The sequence below is a fragment of the Sciurus vulgaris genome (genome assembly GCF_902686455.1).
Source record: "Sciurus vulgaris genome assembly, chromosome: 13".
Taxonomy (NCBI): domain Eukaryota; kingdom Metazoa; phylum Chordata; class Mammalia; order Rodentia; family Sciuridae; genus Sciurus; species Sciurus vulgaris.
Window position 1 is genome coordinate 23,892,061 of NC_136474.1, and position 22,806 is coordinate 23,914,866.

Consider the following 22,806-nt stretch of genomic DNA (forward strand, 5'->3'; position numbering starts at 1 on the left):
AGGCCTGGAGCCTTTCCTAAATAAAACCATGTTATATCTTAATCTGGAGATATCATTTTGGCCAAGAATCAAAAAATACGCATTTTCAAAATGAATTTTTGGGAGGAAACTAGTAAGCATGGGGCAATAGGGAGATCAGTACTGTTAAACGACACTGAACTCCATCTTGCTGAAAGATTGGAGGCATTATTTTTCGAACACAAGGAGGCCTTACAGGGAGGGATAAATTGAAGGTCTGGTATTGTGATGCCTCCTGCTTCACTTTTTTTTTTTTTTTTTTTTTCTTTGCCAAGGATTGCTTCTGCTATTACGGATCTCTTATTTTTGCCAAATGAATTTCAAAATTGCTTTTTCTAATTCTATGAAGAGTGTCATTTTGACATATTAACGTTTGACAATATTAACTATGCCAATCCAAGGGCATGGGAGATCTTTCCATCTTCTAAGGTCTTCTTCAATTTCTTTCTTTAGTGTTCTATAGTTTTGATTGTAGATGTCTGCCACCTCTTTTATTATATTGGCTCCCAAGTACTTTACTTTTTAGAGCCTACTGGGAATGGGGTAATTTTCCCAATTTCTCTTTATATAAAGAAATAATTTTTGAGAGGAACATAGTAATCCTTGGGCAGTGGTGATGTTGGTACTGTTTAGAGAACTGAACTCCGTCCTGCTGAGAGACTGGAGGCATTACTTTTAGAACAGAAGGAGGCCTTACAGGGAGGGATAAATTGAAGCCTAAGAACAAGTGGTTCTCTTCAAGTCTCTCAGAATTTGGCATAAGACCTGCTACATTGCCCCCAAAGCAGAATTTGTACCTTGTAAGCTTCTTCCAATGGTCTGCAGCCTTGGTGCAGTGAGCCTTTCCAGATTGCTTTTCCTTTGTGAACCCCTTTCTCTAGCATGTAGGTAGGAGCTCACTAAAAGATAAGAATCCTAAGTATAGGAAGAAGCGGCCATTTATTTCCAATAGTGACTTGGATTTAATAGTGATGCTTTCTCTCTGGCCTTTTTTTTTTTTTTTTTTTTTTTTCCTTCTTCTTTTCGCAGTGCTGGGGATCGAACCCAGGGCCTTGTGCTTACAAGGCAAGCACTCTATCGACTGAGCTATCTCCCCAGCCCTTTTCTCTGGTCTTGAACTGGTTGGGGCACTTGCTCGTGCAGCCCACATTACAGACAGATGTCCGGCAGGCAGCTAGGGAGCAAGCAAATTTGCCATTTGGGGCACAAAAGGCAAAATGCATACCCAGAGTGACTTCTGCCCATTTTCCCTCCCTTTCATGAAACAAGTCTAACTATAAGTTGGTGTTGTAGTTTATGCTTCCCTTTGGAGGCCATTTTATCCCCCAGCTTATATTTGGGCCAGGCATGGGTGCAGAAAAATACCAGGCATTTCTTCTTTAGAGCTTGTGGATCAAAGTGATTTCAACTGCTGAACATAGCAGAGGGAGTATTTCCCATCTGTAAGAGAAAAAAGAAAAGAACAAGGCATCCCCTGCTATTCCCTTTGCCTCCTGATAGGTGTAAGCTGCTGTTCCTTTCCTTTCTCGTGAGCAACCATGGGAAAGGGTTGTGACCTATGGGATTAGACACTCTTGTCAGCATGGTCCTGTGTCCTTTGTATCCCTGTGGGTTATGGTAAACCCTGAGCTATCTGTGTGGAGCCTACCAATATATTGATAGTTTTGGAGGGATAATTGCACCTCACTCATTGGAGAAGTTATTTAAAAGCTACTTGAAGTCAAACTTCAGTGCACTGACACAAACCGGAACCCAGCCCTCCATGTATCAAATTAAGAAGATCCTCCCAAAACCCCAATCTGCTCTCATCAACACAAACTCCTCTGTCCACCAGACTTCCACCGCTCAAGCAAAGCATGTCCCAAAGAATAAGAACTCACACCTGCTCCAGTGTCTCCCATATGACCACAGCATAACTGACCAATCGCCCGTTAGCTTAGGCTTTCACAATGTACCTGACACCCCAGGGAAACGTGACCAGGGACATGCACACACCCGAGAACCAAACGTGCAATCTCAAGAGCTCTGTCCAATCTGCAGTGCTGGCTTAACCCAAGCAATGCAGCCATCCTGCCTGTACCAAGCCCATAGAAGCCCGCATTCCATAAAGGCCCACATCAACACTCAAACCTCCCAGACAAACACACCCAGCTCTCAGATGTACATTTAACTGCAGCCACACACATCTAGGGCATAAACCACACCGCAACAAAACAACACAGTAACCAGTCTGAAGCAACATTCAAAAGATCCCAAAACAGGTGTGGCCATCAAACCCCTAAGACACAGTCTCCTCAACAATAACAAACCCAACAGACCCAACTTGATCGCCCACAAGAACTGCTTGGAATTTACTTTGCAAAAACCATCTGCAGCTTTCTTAGACACTCTATACTTGTTTAAATCCTTAGTTTTATATTCTCTGGCCGTACTAAATGATTATTCTCCCAGAAACTTTGTATTTGCCGACCTCCTTTCTCAAATCCACATCCTGAAACAATCCTTACATAATTCCTGAACACCACTCTTGCCACAAGACAAAGCACTTCCAACAAGACAAAGCACAGCCCAAACTCCCCATGCTCCCTGCCCTCTCCATAGTCTGGACAGGGAGGCAGGCTGGATAATGCTCTGGGTGATGTCTCCAGTTAAGGAGGAAAAACAATCATGTTCCTTCTGCCAGAAAAGGCATATTGACTATGAGATTGTATTATACCTTGGGTCCTAGGGTGTATCTATCTTAGAGAATTGAGGCTAGAACCTGCCCAATTGGCCCCATCCCTAGAGGTGTTTATGAGGAATATGGTTGTATTTGGGTCCTAAAAGGTGTCCAAGGACTCAAAAATTACCCATAGCCTTATCCTACAGTTGAAGCATATCACCGGAGCCTATCAAGGAACCTGGGTCTACTGGTGCATGAGAGAGGGTGAGGAGAGGAATTTACAGCATAGAAGTAAAGTAAGAGACACAGGCCTCTTGGTTCACACTCTTGGGGATTAGTGGGTCACCTCTTTCCTGAAGACCTGAGATCAAACCAAGACTTGGTCTCAGGATCTGAGAAGATGCACCCTCCACCATGGGACCATGGCAGTCACAAAGTGAAAGAGGCAGGCACTCTAAGTTCGCAGTTCAACCTGGTTTGTGTTCTGCAGAGAAGATGAAGCAGAACTTCACCAATACTTCACCATCAGAGAAGAAGGAAATTGATCAAGCCTTCTCCACTAAGCCTGTTACCAGTGTCTTTAGAATGGGGGCCCCACTAACAGCTTCTAACTGGCTGACAGGTACCCAGTACCACTCCTTGGGACAGAGATGAGTTTTTAATTTTTTTTTTTTCTAAAAGGAGTATAAAACTCCAGAAAACATAAGTGACAGTTCCTTTGGTCTGTTTTACTCCCCCTTCCAAGGATCCAAGTTGAGACCCTTGCAGATCAGCAGAATGAGACCCATGAACAACAGAGGTTTAGGTGACAGAATTTCTTTCTTTAAACAGAGAGAAAGTAAAGCTTCCACAGGGTTGGAGTCCCAAATGGGTCTCAGGTGAGCTGCTGCTGTCTAGGCATTTATTGGTATTGCTGGATGTGTCCCTATACAGCTATTGCTGATGAGTTTTAGGGTGGGGCGTTTCTACATCCATTCAGAGTGAGAGAATTGGTGATCATGGGCCCTGCCACCCTCCAATTAGAATGTTGATCATGTACTGTTTACAGGCTTGACCACATGGGGTGTGGCCCATCAGATACTTTATACATGGAACTGTAGCAATGAGGGTCCCCACCCTGTCTGAATATCATGTTTTTAGCTCCCTCTCTCACTTGCAGTCTGGTGCTTCTGCTGGGATGGATAGTTCTTCTTGTATACGGGGTACTTTTTTTTTTTTTTTTTTCTTTTGTACCAGGGATTGAACCTAGGGTTGCTTAACCACTGAGACACGTCCCCAACCCTTTTTAATATTTTATACAGAGAATGGGGTCTCACTGAGTTGCCGAGATTGGCTTTGAACTCGATCCTCTTGCTCAGCCTCCTAAGCCATCAGGATTACAGGAGTGGGTCACTGCGCCCGGCTACAAGGGACTTTTTATTGAGCTGTTTTCTCTTTTTTAAATCTTTTTTATTCTTTTTAGTTATTCATGACAGTAGAATGCATTTTGACTTATCATGCATACATGGAGCATACCTGTATCCCTCTCCTTGGCATATACCCAAAGAACTTAAAATCAGAATATTACAGGGACTCAGCCACATCAATATTTGTAGCAGCTCAATTCACAATAACTATGAATAATAAGCTATGGACAGTAACTATGAACAATAAGCTATGGAACCAACCTCGTGTCCCTTCAACAGATGAATGGATAAAGAAAATGTACAAATACAGAATGGATTAGTACACAGCCATAAAGAATGCAATTATGGCATTTGCTGGTATATAGACGGAACTGGAGATTATCATACTAAGTGAAATAAGCAAACCCCTAAACACCAAACACCAAATGTTCTCTCTGATAATCAATTTTTTTTTTCCTTTTTAAGGCAACTGGACTGGGCAAATATCAAATTGTCAATTCTTCCTTACAATGTGAACCTGAACTGTCATCATTAGAACTCGTTTGATGAAAGACACTAATTTCTAGTGACTGAAACCACTTCAGAACAAAGCCACATTCTAATAAACCTTTACAAAACGTTTTGAGAATGTTGTCCACGTATCTACTGCTCAAGGTGAACAATGGGAGTGATGTGCATGAATAGGTTGAGACATTAGGTATTAAAACAATTAAAATTTCCATGAAATAGTATAGAGCTCTCTGGTCAGCTATTCTCTTACTGATTTAATTTTGGGGTGCAGAGGATTCAAGGCTTACTGCCTAGTTGCTCCTTAGGAACTGGTATGTGTGTGTTTCTGTGTTTGGGTTTGCTTTCTTGCTGAGGTTTGGAATTAGAGACTATTTTTCTGGATTTCTAGATATTGGACATGGATTGTTATCACCTGTGTTGGAAGGTAATCAAATTTATTAGGGAAACCTGTGTGTAGAGTCTCCCTCCAATGGTGCCAGAAAATCTCTGTTAGAATGCTCCTTCTTAGGGCCTCAGTGCATGTGCTGGAAGTGGGGGGGATATATCTTATCTTCTGAAATGTTCGTAGGCTTTGAGAAGTGACTCAGAAATCACAACATTTGTTCTAACTTTTAATCTTTCTCAGTTCCCCGCTCACCCTCATTTTGAGGCAAGATCCTTTTTACCAGAGTTTGAAATTGTTTCAGTCACCATCTCTGCATGGTACATCGTAGGCCACTGGGTAAGCAGAGGCCAGGATAGTGTGGAAATATTTGCTATGGTCTCTTGGGTTCTCAGCACAGCCAGATACAACATTAACACCTGAAGCCGGATCTCTCCCTGAGGTTTAGGTGCACTTTTCAAATACCAGCTTGCTGGGTGGCCTCAGTCTCAGCTAAATTCACACTGTCTTCTACATGGGTTCATGTGCAAAATTTATGTGCTGTGTTTCCCTTTCCCGTTGTGCTGTCCTTCCCCTCTGCAGTGACTGGGTGCCCCTGCTGCCCTGGCTTTGCTGCCAGGGCTGGCTTGGCTGTGATGTATTCTTTCCCATTCTCTGTTCATAACACCATAATTTCTGGGTCTGAGTCTCTGATGTCCCATATTGGATTATAATGATTTTCCTCAGTCCTTCATCACTTACGTAAGCAGCATTCCCATTTCTTCCTCTGTGAACTGAAGAGTACAGCCATCCTTCTTCCTGGGCCTATGTCTTGAATTGTTGCATCTGTTTTTTCCTATAGCATTTTCAAAGATTCATTTGAGTTGATTTTTGTAAAATATTTTGTATTCCGACATAAAAAATGGATCTAGTCTTATATTTCACTTTTATGTCAGGTTTTGAAGATGTCCATGTAGTCCTTTCTCTGAGGAACTAGGTTACAATTCACATTTTCAGAGACACAATAATAGTGTGTGTGTGTGTGTGTGTGTGTGTGTGTGTGTGTGAGAGAGAGAGAGAGAGAGAGAGAGAGAGAGAGAGAGAGAGAGAGAGAGAGGTGTAGATAGAACATGGACAGATTTATTGTAAAGATTTGAATCCTGTGATTGTGGTGTTTTAGGCTGGTGAATTTGAATTCTGCAGGACCTGTCAGGCAACTGAAGACCCAGGGAGGAATTGATGTTGCACGTCACCTTTGAGGGCAGTCTTCTGGCAGAATTCTTCCCAAGAGATGTCAGTCGGTTCTCTTAAGCTTTTGAACTGATTGTCTGAGGACTTCCCACATTGGAGGGTAATCTGTTCTATTTAAAGTCCACTGACTGGGGCTGGGGTTGTAGCACTTGCCTAGCATATGTGAGGCACTGGGTTCAATTCGCAGCACCACATATAAATAAATAAATGAATAAATAAATGTGTCATGTCCAATGACAATGGGGAAATATGAAAGTCAACTGAATGGAAATATTAACTACCACCCTACCCCAAAGAAAAACTTTCACAGTAACATGTAACTGATGTTCGAGCAAAACTGCTGGGCACTGGTGCCTAGCCAAATCAGTACATTAAATTAACTATTACAGTAACATTTAATGATCTTATAGAATACAGTATGTTCCACGGTGGACAAGCAGCAAAGTGTGGCTGAAACTCAAGCACACAGTCAATCTAATCTTCAGAGAAGTTCAGGAAAGGCCGTTCTGATAGGTGCCTGAGAAGCAGAGAACCGACAGATAAACTGAACAAGTACCCCTTGTAGTTGGCTCACTCTTCCACCCTTGAATGGAATGTGCTTATCCCTCCCCAAAATAAACAACCAGTTGATCTACTGCCAGAATGAAGTCAAACTCCAGTATCTCTCTGTGATTCACACCAGTCCTCGTGTGAGACCCAATTTGACTCCAGCGAAATCAGTCATGGATTACAAATAGCAGTTTCCTAACAACACAAGCATGTGGGGTTAGGCATGTGCAGCCCAATGCAGAAGAGGCGTGTGTTGAATAGAATGAGGTGTGTGTTGTGATTTGGATCTTAAACATTCACAAAAGGATACTAAGGTATTTCCTCACCGGCCTGTGGCAATATTGAGAGGTGATGGGACCTGTAGGAAGTGGAGCCTCCTGGATGGAGGTTACACTGTTGTGGACATGCTGTTGAGGGGGATATTGGGACCCTGGCCTCATGCTGTCTACTTCCTGACTGCCACGAGGTGGGCAGCAGTACTCCAGAATCTGATCCCTGCCATGGTGTTGTGCCTTGCTGGAGTCTGCAAACCAATGCAGCTAACCAATGAGACATGGAAAGAGGTCTCTGAAACCTTCAAAGGAAACTTTTCTTCCTCATCATTTGTTTTTCTTATATAGTCTGTCAAAGGCCACAGAAAGCTGACTAATGTAGTGAGGCAGTTAAGATTAAAATACCTGCCCAGCAACACTCTTAAAATGTCTCAGGTCAGATATTTTGTTTCTTGATTTGACAACAGTTCCCTCACATTATGGCTCATCTCACTGTTTTTGCATGGCTCTTGGGTCTGCCCTCTGAGAAATCCATGGCCTCCTCTTTTCCTATCATTTTTTTTTTGTTTGTTTTAATTAGTTATACAGGACAGTAGAATGCCCTTTGATACATCGTATATAATGGAGTATAATTTCTCATTCTTCTGGTTATACGTGATGTAGAATACCACCAGTGGTATAGTCATATATGTACGTGGGGTAAGAATATATATTTGTAAAAGGAAGCAAATGATTAAGTTAGTTTAGTTTCAAAAAGTGAATGACAGTCAGATATTGTAAAAGTATATTAGGTGATGTTAAGGAATGAGAACACAAATACCGTTGTCTACGATATTGAAATAACTAATGAATAGAAATACGATGTTCTCCCACACCTTGTTGTTTAATAGCCTCTAGTGTCATAGAATTGAATATATGGGAAGGGGTTGAGGGGAATGGAAGACCCGTGCAAAGCCCTCTACAGAGACACGAGTGTTAATAATTGTAAAAGAGGAGGCCACCACAGAAGAGAGTGAACAGCCCCATCCAAAACATGGTGTAAATGAGATGTGCCCCCATGGGAAATTACTGCATTAAAACCACAGACTGCCCTCATGAGATGCGTAATCCAGGATGGAGGATCTAGTCCCTTCCCATCCGGTTCTTTAATTGTCCATTAAAACACTTATGACCCCTTCAGCTTGGTTGTGATGTGGAACGTGGGGATTTCACAAAACACCACCCCAGCAAGGAAAAGCTCTCCCTACCTGCCAGACCTTGCCAAGCTTAACAGTATTGCCCAGGGACATATCCCCAAGACCAGAAGCCAGAGGATTCTGGGCCGGTAAGTTATATTTGGCTTGTTTTTCCCCCTGTCTAGAAGGTTCTGCTGGGTCCTAAGTACCACTGCCAGGTTTCCCAGGCTTGGACCTTGCAGAGTTAGGACATGCAGAATCATATTGGTTTCCCGTAAAATTCTCTGAGTTTATTACATCTGATAACAGCTGCAGATCTGTGGCTTAATCACAAGACATCCAATGAACTCTCCATGGCCTTTTCTTAAGTAGACATCAGAACAATATGCCCTTATCTTCCTTAGAGTAATCAGGTTTCTTGTTCAGATTACTGCACATTGATAGTTGGGAACACAGGGGTTCTTTTAATTCTCAAAGATATATTAATCTAGACTGGGGGCTATTTTGATTTAAAGAAACTCACAAAATTCTCCATATTCCTCCAGTTATTCCTTATTCACTCTCCCTGATTCCATGGCATACTCATGGTATCTAGGAATAAATCCACCCCAATAGGATCACTACTCTGTCAGGAATATCATTCAGGATATAACCAGACAAACGTTACACTAGTAATTTGAATTAAAACATGTATGTAGTAAATACACACACATATATATAACTACACACATGTGCAAATGTTTATGTGAAGTTACTTAAGTGAAGGAAGAATAACTACGGAAAGTGTAAAAGAGAATTGCAAGAGGTAATAGACCTTCAGTACACGGGATAAGGGAAAGTGAATAAGGAAGAAATGTAGACACATAGAAGAGGGTCCTGAGGCTCAGATTGAGAAGTGCGTACCAAGTGCAGCGCTGGGAGAAAGTGTGGCCTGTTCCAGGTAGATGTGGGTGCACATGGTGATGTGAAGAGGGAACATTATTTTGAAGAACTTGAAGAACTCTCAGATGAGTAAACCTGTGTGAACACTTGTTTTGACTGCTTACAGAGGAAGTTGTTCTCTGAGTGCCCTGTCTTCATGTTGCTCACCACAAAGCATTAAAAGCCAACATGTCTTGGTATATATGGGGCAGGAATGAAATTCAGAATTAGCATCAGGAGAGAACAGAGACTCATACATCTTAGGCTTGTTTGGGTCCATTTAGATGCAATCATTTAGAAGATATTTAGGCGAAGTACAACCAGGTCTCTTAATATTAGCAGCTCTGAGGTTTGAGTGCCAGTGACTCTCAGACTGTAGCATTAACGGGTCTCCGCATAGTGTTCCTGGCACCCTGAGCCAGCAACTACCAACAGCTGTCTGGTTAACGATCATAGAAAGACATCAACCAAATGCTTCACAACTTTATACATCTTTAAATCTTTTGAATTCAGTAAAGAGAAGAAGCATTCATGCACTGTTTTATGACATCTTAATGTGTCACTTCTTATTCCTTATTTCACCCTGTGAAATTGACTACTTGGCAACATTTTATTCCACACTGCAAAGTTCCTTTAGTATTTATTAAAATACGGGGTTGCTAGTCAGAAATTCTCTCTTGCATCTGTGATTGCTATTGGTTCAACTTCATTGTTTCCTGAGGGAAAAAAAACATTATTGTCTTTATTAATTGGAAGAAGAACCAATGCTACTGATCGAAGCTTATGCTAATTAGGGTTGGGGAAAGTTCGGCAATGGGCATAGGTTGGGTTGCTGCAAGGTGACATATCGGCTTGCCCCAGCTCACTGTGGTGCCGGCCTGAAAGCCCCAGGTCCTCCTGAGGCAGGGGCTGAACATTTAAGGTTAATTAGGTGGACTTGTCAGAGAGATTCTCCAAACAACCTTTTGAGGATCTGCATGCAGAGGTATACAGAAAAATGCATCTTTTAAGTGTACAACTGAACCAATTGGAATGTTTAAACAAGGTGCAAGGATTGGGGACCATGGGATGTATGGGAACCGCTGCCTCATTTACTGATCTGAGGTCCTGTACTAGCCTCCATTCCCCATTGGTCTTCCAGTGGGTTTATTACATGGACTGTACAGTGTCTTAAGAGGCCCTGTCCCTTTAAGTTACCTACTACAGCTGGTAACCATGCTTTAGTCTCTGGTTTCTGGGGATACTCTTTTCTGGTGTGGAAGGGACAGAGGACCTTTGAGATGGATCTGGACAGGAGCAGGTCCGAGTGCTGCACCTGTTTTCCACTGTGTGGCCCAGGCTTCTAAGTTAATCCCAGTTTGTCCTAGGGGCAGACAAAGTACCCGTTCTGGTGTCATGAGAAGTGTGGTGCCTAGACAGGTCAAAATATCTCTTTCCACAAGGGGAGTGGGACTTTCAGGCATCATCAAAAAGGCATGTGAGAAGAGGAGCTCATCCCCAGAGCAGCTGAGCAGTTGGGAGAAATATCCAGTCACAGGCTTTCCTGACACTCCCCTTGTGGTCGCATAGTGAGAGGAAAGGAGTCCTGGGTTTGAGGAGTTCAGAAAAAGTGACTCCAGCATCAAGAGTGAGATGAATTACCCTTCCCTCAACAGTCAAGGTCGTGTGGGGTTCCTGTCTGGAAATAAGTCTGAGTAGTTAGGAGCCTAAGCCGGATTCTCCGGGCCCCACGCCTCCTACTGTTGGACCTTCTGAAGTGAGGGATTTGTCCCCTGGGGCCTTTGCCTCTGAGTGCAGGCCAACCTGTGATCCCCTTCACTGACAGGATAGGTGTTGGTGGCTTCCCCTGGTTTCACAAGCAGTTTTTCTTGAAATGTCGCTTCTGGCCACAGTTGTAGCAGGCTATGGAGGGAGCCACACCACTTCAGAGAACTTGTCCTCTGGAATTAGCCGTCTACAGCAGTGCCACAAGGGCAGCTGCCTTTCTTTTGTCCTTTCTCTCAACTCCCTTCTTCCCTCCCTCGCTCCCTTCCTTCCTCCTCCTCCTCCACCTCCTGTTCTCCATTGTAAAAGCCAAAGTGGCAATTTTTATGACACTAACTCAAGGGTTGTCTTTTCCTGTAACTGATTTTTTTCCCTAATGTCAGGAACTTACTGAGTTATGAATTTGTTTTTTAAGTTTTTATGCTGGGGAATCTGGGGCCCTTGAGCCATGTTTAATTAGTGCTGCCCTGAGTCCTTTTAAAAAGACTGTGGAAGTTTCTTCATCCCCCTGTATTAATTAAGAGATTAAGTATGGGTTCTCCTTAAGCCCTTCAGCACACAGTTCTGAAAGTCCTTTCCCTTCCATTTCCCACTGGGATTATCTGCATCCCATTTTGGGTCCTCCTAGGGAACTGCCTGTTGCCCTGTTGGGTATGTTTCTTCTGAGTCGATTTCATTTGGAAGGAGTAGTTCTCCTGAGCCTTGCACTGTGTACCACTCATGCCCAGAGGTCTCAACTGCCTGTAAAACATCCCAGTGTTCAGTTGTAGAGAGCATTTGGTTAGGAACAACATTGTGTCTTTCTAGGTTAGGTCAAAATTTGGTGAGGGCCCTGAAACCTCTCTGTATATTTTTCATATCAGTATCATCTGAGAATCTCACTAAGTCAGTCTCAAGTCTTGTAGAGAAAAAGTGACCTGTACCATAATGAGTCTTTATGGACACTCTCCTGTGGCTCACAGGGGTAGGAAGGGGACCAGAATGTTTTCCTCCTGGTTTTGTGTTCCCTTGGGATGTGAGGACTTTGTTGCAAACCCTGAGAAAGGAGGGCACATGGGCTTAGAAAAAGGCTTTACTGTACTTGATCATTCTCTGAGAGAAAGTGCTTTCCTACGGCCTGTTAGTGTAGCCAAGAGTGGAGCATCTAATCTACATTGGTTGCATAATTTGGGGTTGTGTCTCCAGGCAAAAAACAGCTTGTGTAGAGGCTACCTGTGACCATTTTTTCCCTTCCTTTTATGATCTTAAGTGTCAAATGGTGTTACCGTTTATACTTCCCTTACAGGGCCATTTTCCCCATCACCCAACTGCTACTCAGGCCAAGCTTGGGTACAGAAAAATATCAGAAACTTCTTCTTTAGGGCCTGAGTGTCAAAGGAATCCCAGTGTTTCGGAGAATGCTTCTTAGGAGAGTCCCTGTGCCAGATGGAGTGTTACCCATCTGAAAGACAAACGGGGAAGAAGGCATCCCTTGGCTTCCCTCCTTTATCCTAGCCAGATTGAGGCATCCCTCAATCTCCTGTGGACCTCAAAGCCATGGGCGACCACCCCTTGAATCCTGCCAGTTGAAGTAGTTGATCTTACCAACACAAAGTTCTCAGAACTGTAGATGTTCTGAGACGGGTTTGCTGAGGGTGAGGATGAGGATGCCTAGCCTTAGCCAGCGTGCTTGCCCAGGCATCAGAGATGGAGCTCTGAAGGCACGGATCTAATTTTATTTAGGGTTGCACAGGACACATATAGACACATTATCCAATCAGGTTAACATGCTTGTTAAAGTATAACAGAGTCAGCCTATAGGTGAACTATACGTCGAGGGTCCAGGTGGTGTAAACAAACCAAGCATGCCTAAGCAATTCTGCCCAGTAAGAGGTCTGAGACAAAGGACTGGGGTAATGGCAAGCTCCATCACACAGCGTGAGGCAAGGCAGCATGGGCGAGCTCACATCACAGCTTTCTGTGATGCATGTCAGAAGGAGGCCTCCCCTCAGTTCAACCTCAGCCGCAGCAACTGCAAAGACCTTCATTCCATGGCGAGTCTTTACCATTACCTCAGTTTCTGTGTTCAGACTGTTTGGCTTACTTAGACCATGGTGTCAGTGACTGCTGTCAGATAAGCTTGAGGAATGTTCCCTACACAGAACTACCTGTGATCTTCAACACCCGAGTGACCACGTTTTGAGGCCTTCATAGGATTTGGGCTGGTTGGATTCATTGCCCTTACCAGTGCATGATCCAAAAATCCCTTTCCTGTGTCATTTCTCTCTTAAAGTGACATACCCTGGCTTTTGTGGACTGTTTTGCCCTTGATTCTGCAGGCAGTATAGATAGGGTTGCATGTCTACCGGTTGCATGAGTTCTGGAGGAACTCAGGCATGCTAAGAGAGAGCCATGTCCGTGAGGCTCAAGTGCTGTGAACAAGTTTTTAGGCTTTCCTGGTATATTTACCATCCTTCTCATACTTAGGAGCACTGACTTCCTATCCTATTTTCTGGAAATATTGGATCTTATATTGCTTGAGAGTCTTTGTTCAGATTGCATTTGTTTATTTTTCTTTGAATTGACAGGGTTTGGAAACCTAGAGAGGGGGACCTTCTTTTCGGGTGGGCACTCAACAGGGACAGCATGGGTTTTGGGACCTAAGGGGCACTGAAGGGCCTGAAAATTCTGAAAAACCTCATCCATGGGTTCTATTGGAACCATTGGGGCTCCAAGGGTAACAGAAACCTGAATCTATATGGCATATGTAGTTCGTGGGTTGGGGCGGGAAGGAAGAGAAGAGAACAGGAGAAATAGATCTCCTGGCTCATTCTCTGGGGATTATTGGGTTGCCTCTTTCCCAAAAACCTTGGATCAGACTTGAATCAGACCAAGACTTTGTGTTAGGATCCAAGATACATCAGGTGAGGGATTCTTGCATTATTGGGTGAAGTCAGTCTGAAAGTGGAAGAAAGAAGCCGACCCCTAACTGATCTTTTGACCTGGTTCTATTCCACGGAGAGAAGCTGAAGCTCATCTTGACCAATATGCCTGCATTGGTGATGAAAGGGATTGAGCAGGCCTCCTCCAGAAGTCTGTCACCTGTGACTTTAGACTGGTGGCTGCACTATCTGATTTTGCCTGGGTGTCACGTGCTTCTTAAGTTTGATGCGAGATAGATTTCTAAAATGGGTATAACTCCAGAAAAAGAAGGGGGGCAGATAGTTTTGTTGGTCCGTTTCACTCTCCCTTCTAAAGAAGCCCCAGGTTGGGAACCGAAAGCTGAATCTTGATTCTCTACTTGTACTAGCAGTGGAGACTGGAGTTTTTCTGCTTCTGCTAGCAGGTGAGGACTGTGTATGGTGCAGATCTCTGTATCTAAGATGTGTTGCTCCTCTCAAATGTGAAACGAATCCTCCTATGTTGAAGCAGACCCCAGAAGCTCACTATCAATTTCTTCTTCCTGGGTTCTTTGTCATGAATTCAAAGAAAGAACTCCACAGACCAGGATGAGGCTGGCTATCTGAGTTGGCAGCTGGCGAGTCATGACAATAGGAGGAGTGTTTCTTGATTGTGTTGTTATTTGAAGTTTCAAAGGGTGCTGTGACTTCTTTCCCTGGAAGCTAGGCCTTGTACTTCTATTAAGCCAGCTATGCAGCAAGGCCATGCTGAATATTGGTCCATTCCTTTATGTAAGTGAACGAGGCACATTCCTTTATGTATCCCCTCCTTATTCTAGGTTTCTCATGTCCCTCTCCTGAACCACAAAGGAAACCAAGCATGAGCACCTGGTCAAAGATAGAACTTATGCAAGAGAACATCATGGATCCTGTGCTTCTCTTGGTGTAGTGTGGTTGGGACTGTATACCATGGAATAAGGACTGAGAGGACAGGCCCAGGAGAGGTCGTGAGAAAGTCGAAGCTATGCTGAGAGAATTGGGTTACTTCCAAAGAGGGCTGTTTTGCGTTTGTTTATTTGTTTGAATGACAAGGATTACATGGAGCAAAGACAAAAAGGCCAGAGATGCGTGCTCAGAGCATTTGAGACATTGACTTTCCCTGACCCTGTTCTTCAAATTCCACATGTCTTCTGGAACTTCAGGGTGTAGTTGTGGCAATTTTCATAAGCAGGGGTGATCCATATGCTTGTAAAATGGTTCATTTCCCAGGCAGGTGGCCAGCACCAATGTAGTGAAACTTGTACACTTGCACAGCCCTCATGGTAGAAGGAGACCCCCTGAGCTTAGCTGCTTACTCCGCTGCACCTGAACCTCAAGGCAGTGGTGGAATTAAGAACATTGAGGCCACAGCTTCTGGAACTCTTAGAGAATGCCCAGCCCTCCAGGAAGAGGGATCAAATTCTTGCAGAGCAAGGTGTTCAGTGGTTTTTCCTGTGATAACAGATGCCCCTCCTTGCTGGATATGAATGACAAGTCCCACTAGATCCAACTGTGTAACCCATGTTCTTTATCATTGAGGCCCAGACCCAGATCTCCGATGTACTTTTCCGCCCTCTCCATAGAAGATCATCTGGTCAGAGTTGTTTGTGTGTTGACATTCCTGCAGACCCCTCCACAGTGCCTCCTCCAGAGTCATGGTAGGCTTCAGTTTAGATAGGGGCTAAAGCACTGGGCTGGGATTCCTCAGGACCAGTCACAATCCACAACCCGTGCTCCATTGCCAGCTGACCTGGCCCAACACACACCTTGCCTTTGCCTCCTCTGCCTGGACATATCCACCACCCAATGTGGGCTCCGTGCATCCAGGACATGCTGTCATACACTAGAGACAACACCAAATATTCTACTTCAGTGTGACTTTCCCTTGAGTTCTTGATGTTGTGTATTTTGACATGAATGTTTTTGTCCTCCAGAATTCATTTGTGAATGCCCTAACCTCCAAGGTGATGGTATTTGGAGATTGTGGCTTCAGTGGTTCTTAGGATTTTAATGAGGTCATGAGGGTGGAGTTCCCATGATAGCAGTAGTGCCCCTCCAGGAGAAGGAAGGCATGCTGAAGCTCTCTCAGCCATAGGGGGTCCCAGGCAAGGCAGCCATTGTCTCAAGTCAGGAGAGCACTCACTGGACATCAAATCTGGTACCCTTTTTCTGGGACTTTCCAACTTCAGAACTATGAGAAATGAATGCCCATAGTTTCAGCCACCCAGTGTGTAGCCTTGCATAAGGCAGCCTGAGTTGAGTGAAACAGAGCACAGAGTGCCCTGGGATCAGGGCTACAGCCTGGATGTGCCTCTTCACTGAAGATCCGAATGGGATGAGTGTCGCTCGCAATGACGACTCTTGCACGATCTTCCTCAAGCAGTTTTATTACCCCAGGTTCTTACAGAGTTCCCGTAGATCTTCTTCCCCTTTTCCCCAGCAACCACTCCCTTATATAGCGCCCATCAGCCAATCAGCAGCCTGTCCACGTGCACATCTCATGGACACAGCCAGCTCATTGGCAGTTGCCCCGTGGCATGCGGTGTTCCCGTGCATCTCATGCTCCCGCTGTCAGACCTCCTGAAAGTTATTTACCACCTAAGTGCTCCGAGAAACTTCCACTCAGCGCCATCTTAGCTCTCAGACTTAATGGCCGATGGGCGGGGCCCGTCACAGTTCCCCCTTTTTGTTTTATTCAGACAGGAGAGGACAGAGGACTCAACCCCCGTAAGCTTGAAAAGGGCCTTCATTGCCCACCACCTTTTGCCAGGGACGGGACAAGAACCAGTGGCAACCCGTATGCAGTTGAGCATGCCCTCCTCGGGATGCACCCTCCCGGGGTCCCGAGCGCAGTCCTAGCTGGCATCCTGTCATTAGGATTTTCCCATCACCACAAGCCATATTTGAGGGGATTGTCCCAACTCTATGGCTGCAAATGCCTGAGCTATGAGCACTTGATCTGTAGCTCGCTGACGGAATATTTTTCTAAGACAGCAGAGACACAAGATACACAGCAAGACCAGACAAAGACCAAGGGCTCCCAGTCCAGCCCACTCTTTCAGATGACGAGCTGCTTGTTGGATCCAGGACATCAAGGTGCGGGCTACCACCAGGTCAACTCGGGTAGTATTGATTTTGATGATCTCCAACCGCAACTTTTCTGTCAAATTGTCAAATTTTGATGACCAGTTTCCTGTAAGATATTGAGAAAGCTCACGGGAAAGATTAGCAGCAGTAGACATATTGTTATAGGGGATTCCAGTCAAACACAAAGCTGTGGAATGCCACTCACAGTCAAGCTGTGCCAGCCGCCACAGCACATCAATTTGATCTTGTAACAAATCAACTCTTTGGTTTAATATCATGATACCGCCACGCAGGTGTGCATTGATACTACTCTGTGTAGTCAATGCTTCAGCTGTCTTAGTAGACAATGTATTTAATGTCTCAGCAGTACTGATAGAGGTGGCCAAGGCGACTGCGGCAGTCGCCGCGGCAATGGCAGCAGCAGCAATCGCAGCGACAATGGCTGCTGTAATCCCAAAATCTCGTTTAGGGTGGAAAAGAGTCAGGGGAGTCGGTCCATCCACAGGGAGAGGAATATGTTCAGGAATTCTAAGTACAACAGCAATATGGAAACTGGTAGCATTCCAGCAGAGAATAGAAACAAGTAGTATTGGAACAAGACAGGCTATCATTTTGTAACGTACTATTAGACACAAGAAACAAAAAAGGTGAAACAAGACACACTGGAGTGGGACCAAATGTAACATTTTGTCCTGAGCGATTGAAAGAAGCATGACTTTTAAACACTTTAGAAGTATTCCACACTATATTAGTATGGCCCAGGGCACCACCATTAATCATGACGAGGGGAGCTAAATCCATGCAACTACCATTTATTCCACAAAGCAGCCACAGGTCGAATGGGTTAGAAGGTGAAGCCATGGTTGGGTTCTGATAGGTAAAGTTATAACCTGCAAAAATAGAATTTGCTCCTGTGCCAATTTTAGGGGAAAAGGTAAAAAGGTTAGTAGTCCACTGTGTAAACCTAGATTGACATCCCGTCCAGGGTGGAGAGATTGTTTTATCAATGCGAGTGCCTCGGCAACGAGGGGCCCAATATGGCTGTCTTGGCGGTCTAAGACGGGTTGAAGAATTTGAATTTGTAGAATTTATTATGTTAGAAAAATTAATGGGCCAATAGCCTTTTATCCAGAAAGAAGTGGAGTTAGCTATACCATTAGTAACATTTGGTTTAGACAGCCAGGCAGCAGTTTGATTGTATAAGCTAATGCAAGGAGGAGGACCATTATCGAGCAAGGAACGATTAGTAACCAAGGAAAAGCATAAAGCTCCTGGGAGTTTAAGACTATCATTATAAGCAGGAGCCATTTCCTCCTCCAATGGTAAGAAAGGGAGGTCCAGAGATGCATTGGTGGTGAATAAGCGGGGAAAAACTTGAGCAGAATGTAATGACAAACGCTGTTTAGGTTTCATATCCGTTCCAATTCCCCCTTTTTGTTTTATTAAGCACTCTTTAAGAGTACGATGGGCGCGTTCTACAATCCCCTGTCCCTGAGGGTTGTATGGAAGGCCGTGTTTTATCATCACTCCCATCTGTGTGCAAAAGGAAGTGAATTTTTGAGAAGTATAAGCTGGGCCATTATCAGTTTTTATTTCTTTAGGCATATTCCATGCTGCCCAGGCCTCAAGACAGTGGTTAATAACATCATTTGCTTTTTCCCCAGCATGAGCAGAGGCATGGATAACTCCAGAGACAGTATCTATGGAGACATGGACATATTTTAATTTTCCAAACTCAGACATATGAGTTACGTCCATCTGCCAAAGATGTAGAGGGAGCAAGCCTCGTGGGCAAACTCCCACATGTGGGGGATGTAGGAAAGGAGCACAGGCATTGCAAGCTTTTATAATCTCACGAGCCTGATGTCGAGGGATCTTAAACCTTTGTTGTAATGTTTTAGAATTTACATGATAATGTTGGTGAAATGCCTGTGCTTGTTATACCTGAGTAAGAGAAAAAATCATGTGCATTTTGGTAAGTTTATCTACTTGATCATTTCCATGTGTAATAGGACCAGGTAATCCTGTATGAGCTCTAACATGTTGGATAAAGAATGGTGTCTTTCTAAAATGAATATAAGTTTGGATTTGGCTAGCCATAGAATGAATAGGAGTGTGTAAGGAGATTTGACCAGCACATTCAAGTGATTTAACTAGATTAACTACATATTGTGAATCTGACAATAGATTGAAAGGAGAAGAAACCTTTTTGAATATTTCTAGTACAATATTTAGCTCAACTAATTGTGGGGAGGTATGTTGATATTGAATGACAACAGGATCATTCCCCTCTATAAGGTAGGCTCCCACACCAGTTTTGGATCCATCCGTAAAAATATTGACTGCATTAGCTATAGGTTTGTTTTTAGTGACTAGTGGGAAAATGAGAGGATGTTCAAGAGCAAAATGTAACAATAGATCTTTGGGAAGATGATTGTCTATCTCTCCACTGAAAGAGCACCTTAGTATAGCCCAATCGTCAATAGTAGCTCCTAATGTCTGTATTTGTAGAGCAGTGTATGGTACAATTAATTTGTCAGGCGGCTGGCCAAAATGTTGGATGCATTGTTGGATGGCCTTAAGGGCAAGGTTTGCTACACTAGTGGGATAATACTCAATTACCTTTTGAGGAGAAACCTTGGGATGAATCCATAGAAGGGGTCCCTGTTGCCAAAGAACACCAGTAGGCTGTTTTATAGTGGCCAGGATACATGCCCACAATGGCTGTCCTGGAGTTACTCGGCGGAGAGATGCTTCTGTAAGTGCTTGTTCTATCAATTTTAGAGCATCACGGGCCTCATTAGTAAGAACCTCTAGGCCCCTGTGCTTGTAAGGGGTAATTGCCTGTCTGCATTCTTTAGTGCATTGTTCATAGACCAGTTGCTTAATAAGCGGCATGGCCGCGTCAGGATCCCCAAAAATTCTACCCGCAGCCTCCACTAGACAGGCCACGAAGTCTGAAAAGGGTTCAGTCAATCCCTGAGTAATTTTAGTAAGATTACCAGATATCTCTCCTTTGTTAGGGAGGGCCTTCCAGGCCTGGGTAGCGAGTCTGTTAATTTGTTCATACACCTGTTGCGGATATCCAAGCTGTTGATTGGCAAATCTTCCCTGGCCCATTAACATGTCAATATCCCAGGCTGGATTCCCTGCTGCTCGATTATGTGCAGCTTGTTCAGTGGCATATTCTATATAGTAAGCTTTCCAATCCAAGTATTGACCAGGATTTAAAGTGGCCCTAACTAAATTTTGCCAATCTCCTGGGGTCATGGCAAAACGATGTAAACTTTCTATTATCGTTACAGTGAAAACAGCTGATGACCCATATGTGCGGACTGATTCCGCAAGATGTTTAACCGTTTTAAAATCCAAAGGTTCATGGTATCGATTCCCCCCCACTTGCGGTTGGAAAACTGGAAAAGCCTGACTTGCTAAGAAAGTCCCCACTTCCCTCCACATTTGACAACTAAAGGAGGCACCTTCTCCTGCGCTGGGCGCGGAAGGGTTATACGGAGGAGGTGAAACTTCCTCTTTGTTTAACTCTAGGTCTTTCATTTGCTTGCAGATGGCCTCTAGCTCCTCTTCAGAATCATTTTCTCCCTCTGACTCTGAATCCTCTTCACTGGCCGCTTTAGAGGAAGTTGAACGTTCCTCTTTTACACTGTCTAAAGCTGCCTGACCCACCTGCACAATTTTTCTAAAGCGCCTTTCTTCCAAACAGGGACGAATCAGCCGACAGAGCGGTCGAATCCCTCTTGAGACAGTACCTTGTTCTTCGGCGCGTTCTACGTCCTTTCCCAGTTTATCCCAACTTGCTAAGGAGAGATTCCCCGATACTGCAAACCATGGTGCCACCCTATCTATCTGTTCAAGAAAATCTTGTATTGTCTTATCCCTGAGCTTTAGACCTCTACTTTTTAATAAAGCTTTTAATGCTTTATGCAATGGGTGGGATGGACTATTCCCCATCTTGACAAATCAGGACCAGCCCGATTTCTCTAGCTTATGTACTAGAACTTATCCTCCCTTAACGGAGCTCCCTTCTCCTCTTACCGAGGTTGGGAAATAATCCTCCTTTAACGGAGCTCCCTTCTCCTCTTACCGAGGTTGGGAAATAATCCTCCTTTAACGGAGCCTCCTCCTCCCTTTTTGGAGTCGAAGGAGTACTTACCAGCCGGCTGCCCTGGACTGCCGAGGTTCTGATCAGAGCTTCCCCGTGCGGGCCACCACTTGTCATTCGCAATGACGACTCTTGCACGATCTTCCTCAAGCAGTTTTATTACCCCAGGTTCTTACAGAGTTCCCGTAGATCTTCTTCCCCTTTTCCCCAGCAACCACTCCCTTATATAGCGCCCATCAGCCAATCAGCAGCCTGTCCACGTGCACATCTCATGGACACAGCCAGCTCATTGGCAGTTGCCCCGTGGCATGCGGTGTTCCCGTGCATCTCATGCTCCCGCTGTCAGACCTCCTGAAAGTTATTTACCACCAAAGTGCTCCGAGAAACTTCCACTCAGCGCCATCTTAGCTCTCAGACTTAATGGCCGATGGGCGGGGCCCGTCACAGATGAGTGAGTACCCACTTATGAATTCTGCATCACCTAAATATCCTAAACAAGCTCTCCAAACAATATGGTTGGGTACCTACAGAGATCTGTACTGGTGCCTCCACCCCGTCCCCAATACTGGTTGTGATGTTGTCTGCCATGAACAATCAGGTCTATGCAAGAAGGTGAAAATACTAAGTGAGGGACAATCGTATGGAGTCAGAGAACCAAATCCAAATACTAGCTCATGATGCTCCAGGAGCCTGGTCTTCCCTTGGGTCCCCTGTGTGACGGTAATGATCCCTGAAAACAAAGATTGCTACACTTACAGGGCAGCGAAGGGCAACTGAGATATGGCGTATTTCACCCCCTGGTGTGAGATGAATGTTGCTGGGGATGTAGGTCTCTTAGATTGTCCCCCATACCTCAGGAAATTCCTTCCGGTTCCCTGACATCCCAGGTTCCTTTCCCATCCGGCACTTTTTCTCTTTTCAGAGCTCAAGGAGTTTTGGTTCCCTGGGGCGAACACTCACAGGAGGAAGCAGGAAAGTGCTTCCACATCTGGATTCCGAGGAAGGTGCCTACGGACCATGGTCTTGAAGGACTACCAGCTCCACAAATTTTTGTAGATGCTCTGAGGTCTACTGGAGTCATCTGGTGGTAATGCAGCCTGGCAGGTGGGCAGTGAGCCCTCCCCATGCACTGCACCTGCCCACTGATGCACATTCATCAGGAAGGCGATGGGGGCCAATTGGGTGGTGGCGATGGAAGGTGAAGGCCCAGGTCAGGGGTCACCATAGTTCCAGATCCGCCCCCCCCCCCCGGCCAGGGCAGGCACAGCGGACCTTAGGGCAGAAGCTACTGTGAGTAATGGGGCAGGGTGCTCCACACCCCCTCCGAAGGACCCCGGGGCACTCCCGTTGGAGGGGTCTCTGAATGTGGGCAACATTGTGAATGTGACGAGGCTCTCCTCGTCTCTGTTGTTACCTATGTTGACCAAAGTTGAATAGCCCAGCCACACACAGGGCAGGGAAGCCAGCTCCTGCTGACATAAATGTTCCAGTGTAAGTAGACTGCACCGGCGGGTTACATTGGGAGATCGGTGCAGTCACAGGTGGTGACAAGGCAGCACCCAGAGTGACAGGTGTGTTGGCACAGGAGCAGAGAGAAGAAAGGGCAGGCCTCTGAAGGGAGACCTGAGAACCCCAGGACTGAGGTTCATGCCTGGTCTTAGCATTTGAGATGGTGTGGAGGCAACGTAAAGGGGAGGATGGGAGAGGGGAAAAGGCGCTAGGAGTGAGGCTCCCCAGTTCCTTAGTCACCAGGTATCTGAGGAGGAAAGGCAGTCATTCTCTGTGTGAATTT

General features: G+C 44.9%; 1 long non-coding RNA gene across 11 annotated transcripts in view; it reads left to right on the forward strand.

Moving 5' to 3' along the window:
* LOC306643320 overlaps positions 1-22,806 on the forward strand; it is a 135,779-nt gene that overhangs the window by 35,330 nt on the left and 77,643 nt on the right. Inside the window, exon 1 of one of the 11 annotated variants that reach the window (XR_013758901.1) lies at positions 5,756-6,308. The exons of the other annotated variants lie outside the window; for them this stretch is intronic. This is a non-coding gene — a long non-coding RNA (uncharacterized lncRNA). Of the gene's footprint in view, positions 1-5,755; positions 6,309-22,806 lie in introns of those variants that run through there. 11 annotated transcript variants of the gene reach the window in all.